Source organism: Numida meleagris, chromosome 3 (genome assembly GCF_002078875.1).
Source record: "Numida meleagris isolate 19003 breed g44 Domestic line chromosome 3, NumMel1.0, whole genome shotgun sequence".
In the NCBI taxonomy this organism is placed as follows: Eukaryota; Metazoa; Chordata; class Aves; order Galliformes; family Numididae; genus Numida; species Numida meleagris.
The window spans coordinates 83,938,382-83,945,717 of record NC_034411.1 but is presented as its reverse complement, the minus strand read 5'-3'; the positions used below and the strand labels follow the sequence as shown (position 1 = coordinate 83,945,717).

Sequence of the window (7,336 nt, the reverse complement as noted above, 5' to 3'; positions counted from 1 at the left end):
GAGAGCTTATATATTTTACTATATGGAAACAACTAATCTGATCTATAAAACTAAAAATAGCACTTATGCTTACTGAATGTCTAGAAGAATTCATGTAAGTGAATTATACAACAGAATGATCTGACGCCGTCATGCACTAGAAGTTTCAGCAGGTGACCCTGTTTGTGTGATGTTTCTTTTTCGCTATTCAAACGTTCGAACATCTGGTTTTATTTTCCTGTAAGTCTGTAAATCTTCAATACTTAAGAACAATAAGAACAACAATAAACGTATTAGCATTTTTTGTCAGAGATCAAATGCTTCACTTCTATTTTAATATTGTTTTGATTCAGAACTTGCCTTTGCTTGTTATTTACTTTTATATAAAGCAACAAAAGCAATAAACACATGAGTTTAGAAGTCTTTTCAACAACAACAAAAAGTTATTTTATGGTATTCAAAACCATCTTGAAGTGAAAACTAAAATAGAAACATGTAAACTGTCAACGGTTTACGGGCGTTAGGCCTGATTCCGTGACGAAGGGGACGGGGGACCCACGGGCCCACGTCCTGGGAAAAGGGGAAAGGGGAAAAGGGTAGGGAGATGGCCCTGAGAGCAAAGAACAGCAGCAACAATCTTGAAGTGAAAACTAAAATAGAAACATGTAAACAAACATAATTCTTTTATTCTATGCATATAAAAATATTTTATATTTCACCTGTTACTCTTCCTAATATATTCAGACTGCTATGGATATGTGTATATGTTTAAAGAAGCAGAGGGATCAATTTTATTTGAGACAAAAGGGGTCTTGCAGAGTAATATGACTAATGGAATTGATATAGTTCTGAGGAGCACCATAAAGAAGCACTTCGACAAATAATGGTCTAGCTGAAAGCTGTAATATGAACAGAAAGATAAATACATGCAAATTAATACCTTTCAAGTGCAAAAGGGGGGCAAAAATATTACGCTCTAGCAATGAATCTTATCAGCCTGCTGTGAGAGAGAAGAATAAAAGCTTCTACAAACATACCATTGCCAGTAACTAGCAAAATGGTGCAAAGTCCATTTACATTGACTCAGATTAAGGAAATAAAGTCCATAAATATCGATATATATGAATAATACTATATCTTGTATAATGTCAGGTTTTTCTGAAATTAAAACAGATTGTTAACAATAAAAGTCAAAGGAACAGATATTAGTAGGCTAAATTCAATTCACACCATGAAAAACAATTTCCTCAAGTGGCACAAAGCTAATGGAAGTAATAAAGACACTACCTGTGTCACCCACCTGACAGAAAGGGAGAGAGGCAAGGGACATTTTTGTTATTTCCAATACTTCATTGATTTTAAGTCACAGAGGATGCTCGTACCAGAGGTTACTAGACATTTTTGACCTCATCCTGCAACTGCAAGTTTGTCTGGAGACCACGCAGCTGGTGTCCATGGACTTCTATAATGCATTTTCACTAAAAGTATGGAGTTTTTCCTTCCTGTACTTCCTTCAAATACTAAGATATATAGAGATAAAGGCAATTTCACAGCAGCATTTTTTTTTTCTCAGACATATATACACACACATAGAAATATCACTGTCATTATAACAAAGCACATTTTCCCTCCTTTCTCTTAAAATGATGTCCATTCATAATCACAGGGCTAGCAAAGATAGAAATAAAAAGAACTATTACATTATTTATAATATCCTTTTTTTCCCATGCTGAGCTGTACCTTATAAATTATTTCCTTTTTAGTTTCAATGCTTCCATTTTTTTGTTTTAATGTTTCCAGTCTAATTGATAGTATCATGAGAAACCTATTTCTCGTCTTTAAGTCTAAATTCCATTTTCTTAATTTCACACTTTCATATCCATTTATAATTTTTGTTGTTTTTCTTTTGAGCCTTCTTTTAGTCCTATGAATTTACGATTTGCAAACAGTCAAGCCGTCTTTCTTTGCAACTGCCCTAAAAAAAAAGACAGCGAATTGCTGGACTAAATTAATCCATTTGTAACAAGCTATTATTCTGTATAAAGCCGTAACATATCAAAGAACTTTGAACCGCACATAGGACTAGTTCTTCATACTCGAGGCCTTATTATTATAAGATCTAAATTTTACCTTTCCCTCATGCCTGGCAGGAGTCACCTCCCGAGGCTGAGGGCTTGTGTCTCTTTTCAAATTGTTTGTCAGTGTCCCCTTCCCTAGACGGGGATCCCAGCTGCCTGGCTTCACTGCCTTCTAATTCTAGCCTATCAGCTCCATTAGCTCAACATCAAAGCAGCCAGGTGAGAATACGCTTGCCTGAACAATGGCTGAAATTTTTTCACATATCTTTCAGCTCATTCATGGATAGGTATCCAGTGGTTACTGCTTTTTTTATCATATCTGCCACTTCCTCCTCCTATTCCTGTGATGGCCTTGCTTTGGAGTAGCTTTCCTTGTCCTTTTCTTCCTCCTTTCCCTTCTTAGTAGGAGTTTCTTCTCTTACTAAATGAGCTGACTTTCACGTCCAATTGTTTCTTCTTGAATACAGGGATGACTGATATTGGCACGAGTTGGTTCTCTGGCTCAGCCTCAGGGCTTGTCACACGTTTTGGGTCAGCTAGTCATGCAGTGGTGGAGTTCACACTCTTGAGAGATATGAGACAGACAAAGAGCAAAGTCAGGATGCTAAATTCTAGGAAAGCCAAATTCCAGCTCCTCAGGGAGTTACTCAACAAAACCCTCTGGGAAACTGTCCTCAAGGTCAAGGGAGAGGAGCAGAGCTGGAAGATCTTTAAGGAAGCTTTATGTAGTGAGCAGGAACTCTCCATCCATAGGTGCAGGAAGTCTGGAAAGGAAAGCAAGAGACAGGTTTTGAACGATGACCTGCTGGTCAAACTGAGAGCAAGAAGAAAATGCACAAGCTGTGGAAGCAGGGGCAGGTACCCTGGAAAGATTACTGGAATGCTGATAGGTTGTGTGAGGATGGGGTCAGGAAGGCCAAGGTCCAACTGGAACTGGACTTGGCAAACAGTGCAAAGAAGAATAAGAGGGACTTCTACGGGCTACAGGTACATCAATCAGAAGAGCAAAGTCCAAGGAGGCATATCCCCACTAGTGAGAAATTCAGGCAGACTGGTAATAATGGACAAGGAGATGATTTTTTTGCCTCAGTCTTCACTGGCAACTGTTCTTCACACAGCCCTTGAGCAGATAGGTCAGAAGCTTGGGGCATGGGGATCACTGTCCTTCCCTACGTAAGAGAAGGTCAGGCTCACAACCACCTGAGGAATCTGAACTTCCATAATTCTATTGGTCCTGATGAGATGCATCCCAGTGTTCTAATGGAACCGGCTGACGTAGTCACCAAGCCAATGATATCTGAAAAGTCATGGCAGTCAGGTGGACTCTCTGGTGACAGGAATAAAGGCAATGCCACAGTCATTTTTAAGTAAGGTAGAAAGGACGACACAGGAAATTACCAACCTGTCAGCCCGTGCTGGGAAAGATCATGGAGCAGATCCTCCTGGAAGCTATGCCAAGGCACATGGAAGACAAGAAGGTGATATGGCAGAACCAACATGGCTTCACCAATGGCAAATCCTGCCTGACTAACCTAGTGGTCTTTTATGATGGTGTCACTGCATCAATGGACAGGGGAAGAGTCAGTGGTGTCATCTATCTGGACTTCAGTAAGGCCTTTGACATGGTCCCCCACAGCATCCTTCTCTAGAAGTTCAAAAGGTAAGGATTTGATGGGCAGAGCATTCAATGAATGAAGAATTGACTGCGAGATCGTACCCAGAGATTGGTTGTCAATGGCTCAATATCTGGATGGAGATCATTGACAAGTGGTGTCCCTCAGGGGCCTGTACTGGGATGGATGCTCTTTAGTATCTTCATCAATGACAATGACAGTGGGGTCAAGTGCATTCTCAGCAAGTTTGTGGATGGCACTGAGCTGTGTGGTCCAGTTAACACACCTGAGAGATGGAATGCCATCCAGAGTCACCTAGGCGGGCTTGAGCAGTGAGACCAGGAGAACCTCACGAGGTTCAACAAACCCAAGTGCAAGGTCTTGTGCCTGGGTTGCTGCAATGCCCACTATCAGTACAAGTGGGGATATTAAAGAATTGAGCACAGCCCAGCCAAAAAGAATTTGAGGGTGGATGGCAAGCTGGACGTGAGCCAGCAATGTGCCCTCACAGCCCAGAAAGCAAGCAGTATCCTGGGCTGCATCAGAAGAAACATGGCCAGCAGGGCAAGGGAGGTGATCCTGTCCCTCTACTCTGCACTGGCAAGGCCTCACCTGGAGTACTGCTTCCAGATGTGGAGTCCTCAGTACAGGAGAAGCATAGACCTCTTGGAGCACATCCAGAGGAGGGCCACAGAAATAATCCAAGGGATGGAACATCTCCCCTATGAGGACAGGCTGAGAGAGCTGGGGCTGTTCATGCTGGAGAAGAGAAGGCTCCAGGGAGACCTGATCATGGCCTTTCAGTATCTACAGAGGAGCTATAAGACAAAAGAGGACAGACTCTTAGAAAGGTCTGTTGTGATAGGACAAGGGGAAATGGTTTCAAACTAGAAGAAGGGAGATTTAGTTTAGAGATAGGGAAGAAGTTTTTTAATATAAGAGTATTGAAGCACTGGAACAGGGTGCTTCTTCCCCCAGTGGGTGCTGAATAGTGTTGAGTATTTTTTCATAGGCACAGGTCAGACCTCAGTACAGTGTGGTGAGTTATGCCCAGAACCAGGGCATAACTTTTTAAAACATTCTACCAGCTTTTTTTTGGATTTTGCAATTGTTCACACGTGAATTCCAAAACCATGAGAGGTGACCGTCATGATAGATACCTGCCTATATCCTCCCACATACCTTGCCACTTATAACCATCTGCTTCAGGGCAAATCCCTGGCTGGTATTTTTAAATATTTTTTAACCTTAAACAAAACTGGAAACACATGCAGGAGATATAAAATCATAGAATAATAACATGGCTTAGGTTGGAGGGGACCTTAGAGATCATCTAGTTCCAACTCCTTGCCAAAAACAGTAATAAGATTGTGATAGTTTGAACACCCCAAGAAAATCAAAATTATCAAAACATATTTTAACTCACTGTGAATAAAGAGTTGACTTAGTAGTAGTTTCCACAGTGTTTCCTGAAGTGTGAGATGATGGCCATACTGAGTACAAAGACCGGATTAAGATCACAGTTGGTTTTAAATGAATGCATGCTATTTATATAGTAAATACAAACTGGCAAAACTATAAACAAACTCAGGCCAGACCCCAGACAATAAATGAATTAATAAAAACAACCTTGAAAGCAAATAAAACCACATTGTGAATGAATAAATTAACATTGTGGCCAGCAACTATTAAACTAACATAGTTCCTCTAATAAATTTGTTTTAACATACTCTGGTCAGATCTGTTGCTAGATCAGCTCTTTGGGCCCTATGTTAGTAGCCAAAAGGACTGTTGAGGTTTAATCCAGCAGGCAGTTAAACACCACACAACCCTTCACTTACTCTTGCGATTAGCAGTGGAATGGGTGAGAGAATTGGAAAAAGGTAAGACTCAAGGGTTTAGATAAATACAATGTAATAGGACAGAAAAGGAAGGGAGAATAATAACAACAACAATAATAAAAAGAATTTACAGAACAAGTGATGTACAATGCAGCTGCCCCCTATCCACTTACCAATACTGACCCAGTCCCCAGGCAGTAGTCCCTGCCCTGCTCAATACCCTCCCAGGTTTTATTACTCAGCATGATGCCATACAGTATGGAATACCCCTGTGGCCAATTTGGGTTCAGGCATCCTGGCTGTGTCACCACCCAGCTTCTTGTACTCTGCTGGCTCCTTGCTGGCAGAGCAGTGCAAGAAGCAGAAAAGTTCTTGAGTTCATGAAAGCACTACTCAGAAAAAAACTGACACCTGTGACACTTGTGTTGCAACACATCAGTGTGTTATCAATATTGTTTTTCTGTTAAATCCAAGACACAGCATAATACCAGCTACTATGAAGAAAATTATTTCAGTTAAAACCTAGACAGTTAAAAATAATAAATAATTGTATCTCTTTACAGAGACTGTTTTCTGCATCAAGTAGAAGATCTATTAATACATTGTGAATGATATACGCATGATTTTGCCACAGATCTAGAACCTTCTCTTTAAAAAATTGAAAAAAGGATGGTTTGATTTGGATTGATTTGATTTTAGCAAAACAGCTTATGTACAAACTGTTGATCCATCAGATTCTGTCATGCTTTGGAGAGCAAGGGAATCTTTTTGTCTCCATATCATCTGCATTTGTAATGGCAAATCTCTTAAAAGGAATACACTGACTAAAGGTAAAAGAATTTCACATAAAACCTTGTCTTTGTGATAGCATCTGAAATGGGCAGATCTAGAACCAATTTATTGAGTGTAAATTCCTGTCAACTTAGCTTAGAATAACAAAATGCTCCAGAGACTTATGAGATGTGTAGCCATAGTGATCTGTCTGGCTAAATGAGGAATTTATATATTTTTAAATGATTTTTTTTAACTTAATCAGATACACAAACATACAACCTAGTACTCAGGGAAATTATGTGTATTTGTCACATTGCCTGAAGGTCTCTGGGATCTGTGAATCAATGAATGGATTACACTGAACCATGAGTGTAATTTCTTCATCTGTAACAGATAAAATATGGATATTTGCCATACTAACATTTAAGAATCTCTGAATAATAAATAGTTGAGATGGAATTTAGTGTAAGTTATTAATTACACATTAATAATATGCTCTTGATTTTCTGATACAGAGTAAGATAGTGCAAATTGTGTGTAAATGAAAAGGACTGTAACAGGTGAAGTCGGTAAACAGTACTGCTGAATTATTATGCACCTACTAGTTGTAACAATTCAAAACCTGGAAAGAAACATAGAGGCAAGTGTTTATGTGTTAAATTGTCTGGTAAAAATGCACTGACAGGCCTATTTGATCCCCTCAGTCTACACTTGACATTAGTTATTACAGATACAATAATAATCATAGTTACATGCTAGTCTATAGCACCAGAGATTAAAAGTTGAGTCTAGAAGGTCTGTTCTGTTTTGCATAGAACATCTAGCTGACTTTTTAAAAACATATACGCCCCTTGGAAACTGATAGATAACCATTTAATTCAGCAGTGCATAATTTTTCAGGAAACACAAAGCAAGATTTTCTTCAAAAAAGCTCATTATTTTGAGGATTTTTATGTGAAAAGGAAAGGAAAGGAAAGGAAAGGAAAGGAAAGGAAAGGAAAGGAAAGGAAAGGAAAGGAAAGGAAAGGAAAGGAAAGGAAAGGAAAGGAAA

The 7,336-nt window shown here is 39.4% G+C and overlaps 1 long non-coding RNA gene across 2 annotated transcripts; it reads right to left on the bottom strand.

The window, feature by feature from the left end:
- Positions 646-7,275, bottom strand: LOC110396162. 2 transcript variants are annotated; one of them, XR_002436817.1, is made up of 2 exons: positions 5,097-7,275; positions 646-2,821 (listed from the first exon to the last, which is right to left on the bottom strand). It is a non-coding gene; the product is annotated as an uncharacterized LOC110396162 (long non-coding RNA). The 2 variants fall into 2 exon arrangements; XR_002436818.1 differs by lacking the exon at positions 5,097-7,275 and adding an exon at positions 3,460-4,251.